Genomic DNA, 15,194 nt, shown 5'->3' with positions numbered 1-15,194 from the left:
ATTCCTTGGCTCCTTCCTGTGGTATGGCATCCATCTTCCCCCATCTCTGCTTGCTTAATCTGCTGTTTTAAATCTCAAAAGAGATAGATTGAAGACACACCCTACACTAATACTGCCTAATTAACATAACAAAGAAAAAACCATGCCCAAATGAGATTATAACTACAGCTATAAAACCCGTTGCCATCAAGTCAGTAAGGGCTAGGATTTGCAACACACATTTTTGGGGGACATAATTTCATCCACAATAAACTGCATCTCCCTTTCTGACCTGGCCTCAGAAGTCACATAACATTACTTCTTCCATACTCTATCGGTTGGAGATGCTTCACCAATGACTTTCCAGAATCAAGGGAAGGGGATCCTAGATACCATTTTTCAGTGAGTGGGATGTTAAAGAAATTTGGGACCATGTTTTAAAACACAATCTACCCTATGACCACAATTTTTACATTCTTCTCATATGTAAAATACAATCACTCCTCCAAGACCTTCAAAATCTCATCCCATTACAAAATCAGGCTCAGGCTTGAGGTCCAGGTGCAAATGAAGCTCCTTGTGTGCAGTTTCTCAGGTCCATCACCTTGAGTACCACCATTCCGAATCTAAAAATCTGTGAACTAAAGAGCCTGATTATTTGTCCCACAATGGCAGGAGAGGCATAGGATAGCTGCAATAGACACTCTCATTCAAAAGGGAGGAAACAAGTGACAGACAGCGGTCTCTGGTCCATAGCAATTCTGAAATCCAGTTAGGCATACGTGTCTAGTTTCTTGATTTAGAGGTCAGTGCTATTGTCTGAGAATGATTTTCCATGGCCCTTGATTCTGCCCCCCGGGCTCTTAGTTTTACTGTCTGAATTATCCTTCTTTGTACATAAGAAACGGCCTAACAGGTAATCCCAAGAGATTTGGGCAGGGAGCAACCACTCCTTGCACTAACTGTCCATAGAGAGCAGAGTCCTGGCCACTGGGCTTGGCTTCTGTATCAGGGATCTGGCAGTCCCTGGGTAAGGAGACTGGTAATAGTGTGACATACAGTCCTGTACCTCCTAAGAGGGACAAGACAGAAGTCAGTATCTGATGCCCCGTATACAAAGTGGGGGCCTGGCCCTGGGTATTCATTAACTCAGGTAGGATGGGGGGTGGGGTCAATGCAGATGAAAGGATTGTCTTATAAGGTAAAGACTGAAGCTATTTCAGTCCATGTAACCTGGGCCAAATCAGCAAAAACTTTATGCTCAGTGTTTTCCCAAGTCTAAATCACTTCCTAGAAGTAAATCAGGTCCCTTTGAGAACGGTGTTCTTCCTGGTATCGTTAATATAATACTGTTCCGAGGTGACGTCATAAAGGAGTTTTACACTGTGACTGTTTTTCTTTAGAGCTACTACAATATTTGAGTTATTTCTTTACAGTTTATAGCTCACATATTGCCAAATAGAATTTGAAGTAGTATACATTAAAAACACAAATATTGTCAAAATAAAAATAAAGCATCAAAAACTATGTAAATAAATGTGCTAAAAATCATAGTTTAGTAACAGTGATTGAATATTAAATTTGATCTGACCTTCATTCCAGAATATACTTTCATACAGCTGTGCCTATGTTGGATATATGCTTGAGAATGTACAAAAGTCTAAGTATTTGCTTGTAGAAATATTTGCTTCCAGCTCCTTTTACGACAGAGCTTCTCTTAGTGTATTTAGAATGTTATTTAAAAGGTTTATTTAGAATGAAATGTTTGAGACCTGCAGATGAGGGTTAGAGGATCCAAAGAGGTTCAGGGGCTTGCCCAAATGTCAGACCAGTAGTAGCAGAATTGGGTTTGACTGCCAACCCAGTTTTCTTTCCCCTAAACCACGAAGGAGAGACTCTCGGATCTGAAGTTTTCAGTGGCAGTGCTATCTGAAAGATTAATGAGAAATAAAACAAACAAACTATATATTTGCAGTGACAAATCATGGTTTTGATATGCACAGATCTGATTTCAGATATAAAGTAACCCTAAATAGGTGGGATTAGCAGGTTCATGGCTTGAAAGTGGTGAATGCAAGGGTACAGAAGTAGAATAGCTACGGGGCTAAGGGTAAGATGAGGACGAGAGACCCTCAAGGAAGGCCAGAATCCATTCTGCTGTTTGCTACTTACAGTGAGGTTAGAGAAGGTGAGAGCTCAAGAAAGGATGCCACTACCCAACTCCTCAGCCACCCAGTGAGGTCTTGCAAAGCAGGATTGGGTTAGATGAAAGCATTTCAGCTTCCACATGTCATTTATTAACTTATTTCCTACAGTATTAATTAAGATTCAATCAGAGAAGCAGAACCATATGAGTGATATAAAAGATTTTATGTCCAATAAGATTAAACCTTATGCCATTGTGGGAGCTGGCTAAGCAGCATAAGTAATTCTGTTGTCCCTGTGTCTGATGCTGGGCTTGAAGTCAGCAAGGCCAGCAGTTGGGAAGGGAAGATGGACATGAAGTGGGTGAGAGAAGGACAAACTGCAACCCACAAAGACAATCTGGAACTCACATCAATTTTTCAATGCCTTCAAGCCTCCAATTTGAACTTCAATGATGTTAGTGACCTGCAGAACTGCTAGCATATTTCACTCCACAGCTTCTCAGGAGTCTGGCCCAGGATTCAGAGAAGCTGAAGGAGGGGATCAAGTGGGAGGCAGAGAAACTGTGCTGGCCCAGGCCAGCAAGGTAGGCCTTGTTGTGACTTGGTGACTATGAGTGGGTTGCAGCAGCACTTGACCCCATGCCCTCCATATGAGTGTAAACAGGGCTGCTGCTTCATTTCTGTCTCCCACATCTCCTGCACATTTTTTTTATGGGCAACCTGAATGGAGAATCATGCAGGGAAGGGAATTCTGGGATATGTAGTTCCAGTTTAGCTAAGTGGATTTCATGTGAGCCACCACATCTATGAATTAAATTATCTGCCTAATAACCTTATATTCAGTGTACTAGACAAAGAGCTGGCAAACTGGCTATTTTTCAGACTTTCTTAGGAAAGATTAGGAAGGGGAGTATATGCCACCAAGACAATATCCAGTGAAATAAACTAGGGAAAGCATTCATGGAAGGACACCCTGACGTGGTTTTTACAGTGACTTAAGGAACAAACCTTCCCATAAAACAGGCACATCTCTTCCTGAAATTGTAACTTTTGGAGTAGAAAATGGCAATCTAAGTGGCTTGAATGTAATTTGAAAAAGGACTTTCGTTTTATTTAGAGAATAAATTGAACCCTGGGAGAACCTAGATCCATTTGTGAGAAAGAAAGAGAGAGGGGTAGAGAAATGAGAAGAAAGAGAGAATGAATGAGAGTGAGTTTTAAAGTAAAATACAGCACACACTATGACCTCAAGGGTACAGTACAACAGAGTCCTCCCTTCCCTCTCCGCCCAAGTATTTTGAGATGTAGAATGCAAAGCGTTACTCAAAATACTATTTTTGCCAACCTTCTCCATGATAATTCATTTTGTTGCCCTTGACTGGGACATTTGTTTTCCTTTTTAATTTTAATAAAATTATCGTGCACCAGTCTCCAACTTTCTCATCTGACAGAACACTTGACAAAAACTTGAATGACTTCCCTAGACCACACGCCAATGGATTGGGAAACCTGAGGATATGATCGATTTGGAGGTTTGACTGTGGGGCTACATCTAGGTGCTACTTCTCCAGGAACAGAAAAATAGACTACTGTGTAATATTAGCTGCATTTTGTTTTGTTGCTAAGTGGGTAATGAAAGGGGCTAAAATAAATACAATGATCATCTGCGGAATACAGAGTACCCATGGTGGTATACCCTGCTGGGGCAGGGAGAGGCATGTGGGTTTGTCACTGAGTTAGAGGAAGAATTTGTTTTGGTCTGTGAATCAGTCTAAATCTGTTCTTTAAGTTTGAGGTTGCAGAGTAGCTCACCATCAAGTGAGATAAGCACTTACATGTGCCTTCCATTTCTACAAAAAGGCACATGTTTGGTTTCTCGAGGTGGCCTGCTTCATTAGAAAAACTAACCTAGTTGCCATTGAGTTTATTCCAACTCATGGCTACCTCATGTGTGCAGAGTAGAACTGCTCCATGGAGCTTCCAAAACTATGACCTTCCAGAAGCAGATTGCCTGCCCTTTCTTCCAAGATGCCTATAGGTGGACTCAAACTGCCAACCTCTCAGTTAGTCGCTGAGTTCTTAACTGTTTGTGCTAAGCAGGGACTCCTGCTTCATTACCCAAGTTCTTTTTAATATAACATAGGTATTGTTAAAATTAAACAACTCCCCAGAATCCTGGACAATACTCTAAGACATCTGGGTGTTTTAACAGTATTCGTAAGAAAAAATATGTTCTGAAGAATGAAATAAGAGAAAATTAGAGTAGGAAGGTTGATAGAGAATCTTGTGGCCCTGGTAAGAATATTTTCCCTTTCTTTGTATGTCATATTGTGTCATAGATTGAGTTGAGTCCCCCAAAAATATCTGCCAACTTGGCTGGGCCATGATTCCCAGTATTGTGTGATTGTCCACCATTTTGTCATCTGAAGTGATTTTCCTATGTGTTGTAAATCCTATCCCTATGACGTTGATGAGATGGGATTAGTGGCAGTTATGTTAATGAGGCAGAACTGAATCTACAAGACTAGATTGTGTCTTGCGCCAATCTCTTTTGAGATATAAAAGAGAGAAGCGAGCTGAGAGACAGGGGGACATCATACCACCATGAATGCAGCACAGGGAGCAGAGCGAGTCCTTTGGACCTGGGGTCCCTGCGCCTGAGAAGCTGCTAGGTTAGGGGAAGATTGATGACAAGGACCTTCCCCCAGGGCCAACAGAGAGAGAAAGCCTTCCCCTGGAGCTTGTGCCCTAAATTAGGACTGCTAGCCTACTGTGAGAGACTAAATTTCTCTTTGTTAAAGTCATCCACTTGTGGTAATTCTGTTATAGCAGCACTAGATAACTAAGACATACTGTATTTGAAACTTTCCACACAGTTTAATCCTTTTTTTCTACCTTTATTTGGCAATACTTGTACTTTATGACCTGGTCCCCCACTAGAAGGTAAAGATAAGGTATAATTTTAAATTGTGAGTCATAGATTGTTGGGTCAGAAAGAATTTAGAAGATCCTCTAATTTCAACATTACTTTTTACAGCTGAGGGAACTGGGGATTAAAAAATGAAAAAGAATTCAACTGAGAAGATATATTTTAATATACGGGGAAAAACCTTCTAATAACCAAAAAACTTAAAATTGAATTCTTGATGTGAAATAGTCCTATGGAGTCTGGAAGTATTGGGAGGACTCGGTTTCCAAAACCTCCTGGTTGAGCATATTTTGAATAACTACCACAATTTTTCCGAGGTCTCTGCAAGCTGTTTGGTACTATGATCCTCTCCCTCCTTTTGTAGCTTGGATGTAAATTTTTGAGTGCTAGGCTTTGGAACTCAGGGCGGATTGTTTGGCTTGTGTATCTTGTAATTAAAACACATTTTAACTTTTACTTTTGCTTATGTTTTGACCCTTTATAGGGAGAGCAATTTCACATATGTCACATGACGGTAGAGGTAACTGGGAGTTAGGAACACAACGGCAGGTCAGTCCAACCATTGTTATTAAGCCCCTGTCTGTGGCAGGTGTTGTTCTGGGCCTTGTGTGGTATACAAATCTCAACAAACAGACAGGACCCTCAAGGCCAGTACAGGCACGACTACAATGCCCAGAGTGTACTGTGGTTACTGCTGAGAGTTTCAAGATGACTGTGGACAAATTTACTGTGGCCTTGGTCACACAAAGCTCCATGACCTTGGACAAGTTATTTAACTTCACTTACCTTATTTGTAGAGTACAGTTTTACTCATTTGTAAAGATGATAATAGTTCCTCACTGGGTTATTTTCAGTATTAAATGAGGTAATATTTGTACAGTGCTTAGAACAGTGCCTGACAAGTTGTAAGTGCAACAAGTGTTAAATACAATTTTAAATATTTCAATAGTCATGTATTTATTTATGTGGAGTAGAAAGAAATACAACTGGCATGGTTTTAAGGATATTTTTGCTTAGGATGAGGTTAAGTGACAAATAGTGGGTTGATTTCACAACAAATATTAAGTAAACGCTAGTTTAAGAAGGAACCCTGGTGGAGTAGTGGTTGAACGTTTGGCTGCTAACCAAAAGATCAGCCATTTGAACCTACCAGCCGCTCTGTGGGAGAAAGATGTGGCAGTCTGCTTCCGTAAAGATTTACAGCCTTGGAAACTCTATGGGGCAGGTCTACTCTGTCCTATACCAAACCAAACCCTTTGCTGTTAAGTTGATTCCAACTCGTGGAAATAGTGACTCTTTAGGACAGAGTAGAACTGTCCATAGGGTTTCCAAGGAGTGGCTGGTGGGCTCGAACAGCTGACCTTTTGGTTACAGCCATAGCTCTTAACTATTGCACCATCAGGGCTCCTATAGGGTTGCTATAAGTGGAATCAACTTGATGGCAATGGGTTTGGGTTTTGTTTTACTAGTTTAGGAGGCACGTGGAAATGGTAAGAATTGTGACAGTGGAAAATGAGTCATTAGGCTTGGGAAATAACTGTGTAGGAGAAAAAACGAGGTAATATCTAGGGTGACCGATCAGCCCGATTTTCTGAGGGATTTCCTGGGACTGAGGGGTTTCCCAGGATGAGGGAATTTCAGGGCTATCCCAGGGACAGTCCTGGGCAAACCAGAATGTGTGGTCACCCTATATATAACTACAATCTGATATCTATTTCAAAAGCATTTATTGAGCACCTACATTGTTCCAGGCATAAGGCGAGACACTGGGGGCTTCTGAAGGGCCCCTGCCTCCCAGGAGCTGGTAGTAGAGTGGTCTCTTGTTCCTGATCCTGCCACTGCAATGTCCTGTGACTTTAGGAAAGGCTCGCTGCTTCTCTCTGTGTTTCTTAGTCTGCAAAACAAGGGGTTGGAATAAATGATCTCTAAATCCCTTCCAATGCTAGAGTTCTTCGATATGAAATGCACAGTGCATCTGTTACAGCTAAAAACTCAACTCCCACTGATGTCCAGGGTGAGAAAAGAACAATGAGCAAAGCATTCATTGTGAATCTTTTCTTAGCTCTCAATTTCAGCCTAAGGCACGGGAGAAAAAGAAGGGAATGGAGTCTCTCCCATCTCCTAGACTCTCCTATCCGCGTACAGCCCTGACACTTTGTGTTCCAAACTTAGGATCCTTTGGGAAAACCCAAATAATGTATATGTTCTGGGAAATCGCAGAAGAGAGACTTCCCAACAGGTCCAAACATGCAAGATATCCATAAGAAACACCTGGACGATTTATTAGGGCCAGAGGAGATGATTATGAGGCCAAGAAGTACAGGTTTCTCTAATTGAGGTTGAGTTTAGGAGTTGAAGAGGAATCTTTGGGGTTAGGACTATGATAAATAGTTTACTTAGTTGATCAACAGTTTCTTGTTTGAAGTCACCTTTGTCTTCTTCAAATGACCTTTTAGAGTTGACAATATTCCAAGTTTTAGGCAAGTTATGTTACATAAGAGTATACTCACTGACCATCTGTTTCTGTGTGACTAAAATCATGTTACAGTTAGGGCTTGGAAAAACTCTCACACAAATTGTTATGTATACATATTTTTTCCCAGAGGCAGTTTAATGAAACAAATATCTGTTGAGTGCCAGTTATGAGCTCAGTTCTATGAAGGTATGAAGAGGAAGATAATCTCAGTTGCTAGGAACCCTGGCTAAGGGAAACACGACCAGAATCCAATCATCCATGTTATATTAATGCCGCCAGAGAACCTGCGATTTTTACCTAGAACTGAGGTTTGCTGTAAGTGAGAAATGGTGGATGGGTATGATGTTTTGGGTATTTACAAATCTAAGAAGAGTATCTTGGCTCAGAGAACTTAGTTCTCAGGAGTCCTGTCTTTTTTTTTTTTTTAAATAATAAACTTCTATGACCTGTAATGCCCAGACTCCCTCTAGGCAACATTCTCTGTAATTATGGCTCCCCTGAGTCACTGGTAGTTTTTAGGACCAGAATGTTAAGAGAGAGATAGGCTATAAAAACAGACCCATTGTGTCAGGGGGTATAGCTCAGGGGTAGAGCATTTGACTGCAGATCAAGAGGTCCCTGGTTCAAATCCAGGTGCCCCTTGTGCACTCCTGTTTTGCTTTAGGAGAATATGGATTGACTTCGACTTGACTTTATGATCTTCTGTAGTGCATGGCTGTTTGAATATAGCTAGTGTGCCTGGCATTCTTGGTATGTCAGGCACCAGTCTAGGCTCTTTACATTATTATCTCCTCCATTTCTCACCAAAATTCTAAAGATAGGTATAACTAGGGTATGGCAGGTATTGCACCGGCCCTGGGCACTGTGGCACCACTGAGCAGTTTTTATTAACCAAGTACAGCCAGCGTCCTATCAACAAAAAAATGGTGCCTATGGCAAGCACTGAAATTACGCCCCTGTCCAAACATCTGACGCCCCTCTTTTAGATAACTTTAGTATCAGCTCAAAAATACAAGTCAATGTCGTTAATCTTTTAATTAACACACACTTGAGGAAGGATGTTGTGCTGTCCCAAGTTTAATAGAAACTGCTCAGTGGCACCAGGATCCTGGGCTGGTGCAATACCCTAGATACACCACTGTTAAATCGCCGTTTTACATGAGGAGACTGAGACTTGGAGATGCTCAGTATCTTGCTCAAGGTCAAAAAGCTATAAGGTCCAGGATTTGAACTCAGAACATACACTTTTAATGACTTCATTCTGCTTCCCATACACTCCTCCTAATGTTAAAAGCTTTGTGACAAAATCTCACTTAGCAATGTTCGCAAGGGTCCTATCTATCAAGTTTTAGAACCTTGTGGCTGTGAGGACGACTTAGCAAATGTGCCCACACTTGGCAGTGCCCTGAGGAAAGTCAGGGAATGGGGTCTTTACAGATCTTTGCTGGGGGTCAACATGAACTGGAATGGAGTTTTGGGAACTGAACTCTTCTTTCTTTCTAAGGTTTGAGGAATTTCTGTTACCTTCCCCATTTCATTAATTGCAGCTGAGTACCCGTATATTGGTTATCTTCATTAGACTCAGGCATGTGGGGTCTAGTTCTAACTCCTGACCACAGCAAGATCAATTTGAACAGCACATACTGAGCACATAGTAGTATGTGCCAGAAATGTGGCAAGTGTGGACCCAGAAATGAAAAAGGGACAGTCCCTGCCCTCAATGTGCTCACAATCAGGATAAGCAAACCAAACCAAATCTACTGCTGTGGAGTCAATTCTGACTCATAGTGTCACTATAGGACAGAGTAGAACTGTCCCATAGGGTTTCCAAGGCTGTAAATCTTTACAGAAGCAGACTGCCACATCTTTCTCCCATGGAGCAGCTGGTGGATTTGAACTGCTGACCTTTCAGTTAGCCACTTGAACTGCTGACCTTTCAGTTAGCCACTGTGCCACCAGGGGTCCTTATAATCAGGATAAACAAACAAACAAAAAACCAAACCTCGTTGCCTGCCGTGGAGTTGATTCTGACAGAGTAGATCTGTCCCATTGGGTTTCCAAGAAGTGGCTGGTGGACTTGAACTGCTGACCTTTTTGGTTAGCAGCCATAGCTCTTAACCACTGCGCCACCAGGGCTCTATAACCAGGATACAGCATGTAAAATAAGAAAACAGTGATACGAGCTGTACCGCGATGTCAGGTTCAGAAGCCATGCAGAGGAGGCAGTGATAACTTCTGTCTAGAGGAGGGGAAGGTTAAGGCAGGCTTCAGAGAGAAGCTGATGGCCAGTTAGGGTTTGAAAGATGAATAATATTTCAGCAGACTGAGGGTGGGAAGGAGGTAGGGATGGTGGGAAGGGTGGTTGGAATTCCAGGCAGAGAAAACAGCCCAGGCCAAGGGTGGAGACAAGTGGATGGAATTCCAATCATCTGGAGCACAGAATGTGATGTGGAAAGTGGCGAAAGATGAAGCTGGAGCTGAAGAGACAGGCTGGGATCAAAATGTAAGGAACCTTGCATGGTGTGCTAAGAGACTTGGAGTTTATCCTGAAGGCATTCAAAGTGGAGAGATTTAGCTAGACTTTGTTTTAAAACTGGCTTCCCTGGGTGGAGTGGGAGGAGGGATTTGAAGGGTGGGGTCAGCAGTGGTTAAGAGCTACAGCTGCTAACTAAAAGGAAAGCAGTTTGAATCTACCAGCCACTCCTCAGAAATCCTATGGGGCAGTTCTGCTCTGCCTATAAGGTCACTATGAGTCAGAATTGACTCCACTGCAACAAGTTTGGTTTGGTTTCGGCCCTGGGCAGAGTGGGAGAAGCGTGGGGTCAGGGGTGGATTATCCAATAGACAGGTAAGCACAGTGCTTACTTTGCTTACCAGATCATCTGTAGTGAACAATTTCCCATGGGTTTCACCACATCTCTAATATGGGTTTCATCACATCATAGTAAAATCTTTGATGTGGTGAAACCTGTGTGAAATTGTTCACTACAGATTAGTAAGTAAGCACAAGTAAGCCCATGCTTACATTGCTTACTGGGTCATCCACCCCTGTTAGGGATTGTAAATTTGAAAAGAGGCTTTGATTCTATAGGAAGGTGCTGTAGGGTTCGGAGAGAGACAGATGTCAGCCATACCTAGAAGCAGAATCTTTTTTTTTTGTCGTTGTTGTTGTTTAAGTGAAAGTTTACACTTCAAGTTAGTCTCTTATACAAAAATTTATACATCCATTGTTATGAGACCCTAATAGCTCTCCCTATACTGTGACTGCACACTCCTCCTTTCCACCCCTGATTTCCCGTGTCCATTCAACCAGCTCCTAACCCTCTCTGCCTAGAAGCAGAATCTTTGATGTGGTGAAAAAAATGTGAAATCTTTTCACTACAGACTGGTAAGCAAGGTGAGCACCGTTCTTACCTTGCCTATTGGATAATCTGCACCTGGGTGGGGTCCAGGAGGCCACTTAGGAGGTGGTAGGACTTAAATGACATCAAAGGTAAAATAAACAGTTCCTGGTGACTAACTGGAATTGGGGAAGGAGAGGGTGGGAGGAGCCTAGAATGGTAAGTATTTTAGCCTAGATGACCGAATACACAATGGTGTCACCAACCAAGAGAGGGAGGAAGGCTGATCAGATGGCTAAGTAGGCAGGCCCTGCACTCAGCCCTGAGCTACACAGGAACCCCGGCCCACCACCTCCTAGTTGGGTGCCCTTGGCCTAGATATTTTATTGACTCTGTGCCTCAGTTTCCTCACCTGCAAAATCAGAATGATAATAATACTACCTATCTTAGGGGATTTTTGTGATGATAACATAGGATGTGAGGGCAGAGCTATTAGTACCATGCCTGGCACATAGTAAATGCCCAATAAACACGAGCTATTGTTATTATTAGAGTCCCTGGGTGGTACAAACTGTTAATATGATTGGCTGATAACAGAAAGGTTGGAGGTTTGAGTCCACCCAGAGGCACCTCGGAAGAAAAGCCTGACAATCTACTTCTGAAAAATCGGCCATTGAAAACCCTCTGGAGCACAGTTCTACTCTGACACACATGGGGTCTCTGTGAGTCAGAATTGACTTGACGGTAACTGTATTTTTTTCACTTATGATGATGATGATGATGATTACCACAAAGCAAGATAGGAAGAGATGCAGGTTTGGGCAAGAGGATGACAAGTTTAGTTTTGGGCATGCTGGCTCTGAAGTTTGAGGTCCCTGTAGGTACCTCAGAGTGGGGAGGTTGGGAATGAGTGTCTGAGGCCCTCAGAGAGCTTGTGAGTTGGGTCTCTGGCTGCCATTTGCTCCTTGTAAAATGATGTCCCATTTGAAAATCTGATGAAAACATGCACAATATACAAGAGATGCACTTATACAATATTTGCCTATAATTTCAGAGTTGTACATGAACTCCTGAAATCTATGTGTGGATACCTAGTTAAGATCCCCTCATAACATCCCAGCATCTGTTGGTGGCCCATAATGCTAAAAATTATTCACTGATGTGCCCAGAGACCTATGGGAAGTTGGTGATGTGTTTTACAATTTAGAAAATTAGGTTGAGGATACAGCCCTGAGCTTTAGATGCTGGAAGAGAATGAGCACATGCAGTCTGTGAAAAGCAGGAGGTAGGTGTGCTTAGAAGGGAATTAGGGGTGTGTTTAAATCCAGGAGGAACCTTAGACACAAAAGGTATTTATGAGGTGTGATGTAAGTCATAAAAATAGACTAAGTGTTTATATGAAGCCTATTATTATCATGGGGGTATAGCTCAGTGGTAGAGCATTTGACTGCAGATCAAGAGGTCCCTGGTTCAAATCCAGGTGCCCCCTGTTTACTCTTTTGCTCTTCTTGGCCGTTTCATTAAAAATTCAGGTAAGCAAGGTGCCTAGGGCTCAATATTTAAGGAGGTGTTCACTCTCCGTTTCCTGCAAGAAACTTGGCTCATTAATTCCCTTACAGCAGAGATATGTGTTCACATATACTGAACCCCTCAACACACACACAATACACAGTCATATACCCAGACACACACACACACACACACACACATACACATATACACGTACTTGCTTATACGTTTTTTTAATTCTCCTTTGTACGTTCAAAGGAGCCCTGGTGGCAAGTGGTTAAAGCTACTGACTGCTAACCAAAAGGTCAGCAGTTCGAAACCACCAGTGGCTCCACAGGAGAAAGATGTGGCAGTCTGCTTCTGTAGAGGTTTATAGCCTTGGAAACCCTATGGGGTTGCTATGAGTCAGAGTCAACTCGACGGCAGTGGGTTTGGTTCTTTAGTTTGGGTTTATACATTCGATCTTATTAACCAGCCCCTTGCCATCTCCCTTTCTTGAAACATTTTATTTTGTAATAATTTTAGATTTACAGAAGAGTTGTCAAGACAGCAGGGAGAGGTCCTGTATGCTTTTCACCCAGCTTCCCCTAATGTTAACATTTTACATAAACATGGTATATGTATCAAAAATATGAAATAAACATTGGTGCAATATTACTAACTAAACCACAAACTATTTAGATTTTACCCATTTTTCCACTAATGTTCTTTTTCTGTTCCAGAATACAATCCAGAATATCGTGCTGCATTTGGTCATAATGTCTCCTTAGTTACCTCCAGTGGGGGTATAGCTCAGTGGTAGAGCATTTGACTGCAGATCAAGAGGTCCCTGGTTCAAATCCAGGTGCCCCCTCTATTACTCTTTAGGAGCCCTGGTGGCACAGTTGTTAAGTGCTCAGCTGCTAACTGAAAGGTTCACTGTTCAGACCTATCCAGCTGCTCTTCAGGGAGAAAGACCTGGTGATCTGCTCCCCTTAATATTACAGCCTAGAAAACACTAGGGGGCAGTTCTAATCTGTCACATGGGGTCACTATTAGTCAGAATTGGCACCCAACAAGAACAGTCTTCTCTAATCTCTGACAGTTTCTTAGTCTTTCCTTGTTTTGGGTAAGCTTGACACTTTATTATTTTTAACACAGTAAGTGTATATTTATCGTACATGTATTTCTTTAACTTAGCCTTATCCAGGTTCATCAGATATATTGTATGCTATCAATTTGCTTTAGATTTAGTGCTATTTTATGATGTATTTATGGTGGTTTAAATAAATGAAGTTGTATTGGCAATCTTTCCAGACATAAATGTAACAAAAAGTTGTAAGATTTTAGACAAAGATGAAGGTTTTCAAATGGCAAAATTCTTACTTAATGGAATGTTTTCGATCTTCTCATTTAAGATGGTAAGTTGATTTGAGATTATTATTTACAACACCTGTAGTAATTGATTTAATGAACTGATGTCTCAGATTTATATCTCACCCATGAGAGTGGGTTAGAACCAGTCCTTAAGTCATTCTAGAAATTAAGTAGGTATGTATAGTATCTTTTTACTATATCTTAATTTTCACCCCAATCTCCTTATTTAATTTTGAAGATAGCTAGTATAAATACTGCCTCCCCCTGCACCCCAAAAAAAGCAGAAAATAAGAACCTGTTGCCATCCAGTAGATCCTGACTTTGTGGTAATTGCAAACACAGCCAGGAGCTGCTTGGCCATTATCAAACAAAGCCTTAGGTGATGGTGATAGGTGTGGCTAAATTGGGAGCTACTCAGATCTAGTGGAACCTGCTCCTCCTGTCTGTTGTCCTCAAAGTGCTGGATGTGGCTCAAGCCAGTCAAGCCCAGTTTAATAGCCTACATGCCAAGGAAAAGAATGAAATTTTGTCTTACTGCGCCTGCACGCCGTGATAACCTATGTAGTCCATAATGTTTGCATGTACTTCCTTGAAAGAAACGGTATAAAAGGTTCTGCCTCCCTTTGTTCAGGGGGCTTGATCTGAGGTATACACCTTCTTGCTCCTTGCCTGCTTGCTTGCAATAAACACTCTTTCTCCCTCCTTACCTCGGTGTGTCTTTATTGACGAGAAGCCACACTGAGCAGAACCTGCTTTAGGTAACAATTGCAGCCTTGTGTGTCAGAATAGAACTGTGCTCCATCATAGGGTTTTCAGTGGTTGATTTTTCAGAAGTAAATCACCAGGCCTTTCTTCCAAGGCATTTCTGGGAAGACTAGAAACTCCAATGTTTCAGTTAGCAGCAAGCACATTACTGTTTGCATCACCCAGGGACTCCAGTATAAAGTGTAATTAAATTAGTTGTAATTATTTTATGCCCTATAACTCACAATGGAGGGAAAGGAATAGGACTCAAAGTGAAAGTAAATGGGTGTAGCTGGATTCTAGCTTTTCTCATGGCATGACGTTCAGTGTTGTTTCTGAATAGAGAAGGTGTTTTCCTAACCCTCATTCTTTTCATTCTTTGTGGTAATCGTTACTGTTTCTAACTGTCCCCCCAGGTCTCCCTGTGCTGGGCGCACACTACGATCGTCTTCCTGGTTCTGGTGTGATCCGGTGTTGCCAGCTGACTTGCTTTAGCCAATGAAATATGAATGGAAGGGACAGCTTTACTTAGGGGCTAAGCACGTGAGAGCTGTGTGCAATCACTACATTCCTGTCTTCCTTTCGATGGGACTCAGTTTCTGATGCTGGAGGCTCAATCAGCCTGGGTCCCAGAGTGAGGATGACATGAAAAGAGCCAGCTGTTGACCTGACATGGACTCGAGAACGTGTGCTAACTAACCTTTGCTGTTTGA

General features: G+C 42.0%; 3 non-coding genes across 3 annotated transcripts; all 3 read left to right on the top strand.

The window, feature by feature from the left end:
* Positions 1-8,101: 8,101 nt before the first annotated feature.
* Positions 8,102-8,173, top strand: TRNAC-GCA (transfer RNA cysteine (anticodon GCA)). The gene has a single exon. It is a non-coding gene; the product is annotated as a tRNA-Cys (tRNA).
* A 4,116-nt stretch (positions 8,174-12,289) lies between these two features.
* Positions 12,290-12,361, top strand: TRNAC-GCA (transfer RNA cysteine (anticodon GCA)). Its single transcript has one exon. It is a non-coding gene; the product is annotated as a tRNA-Cys (tRNA).
* An 801-nt stretch (positions 12,362-13,162) lies between these two features.
* Positions 13,163-13,234, top strand: TRNAC-GCA (transfer RNA cysteine (anticodon GCA)). Its single transcript has one exon. It is a non-coding gene; the product is annotated as a tRNA-Cys (tRNA).
* Positions 13,235-15,194: the final 1,960 nt, after the last annotated feature.

Source organism: Trichechus manatus, unplaced genomic scaffold, assembly GCF_000243295.1.
Source record: "Trichechus manatus latirostris isolate Lorelei unplaced genomic scaffold, TriManLat1.0 scaffold00084, whole genome shotgun sequence".
Taxonomy (NCBI): domain Eukaryota; kingdom Metazoa; phylum Chordata; class Mammalia; order Sirenia; family Trichechidae; genus Trichechus; species Trichechus manatus.
Note: the sequence above shows the minus strand (reverse complement) of the source record. Positions and strands in the feature narration are given on the sequence as shown.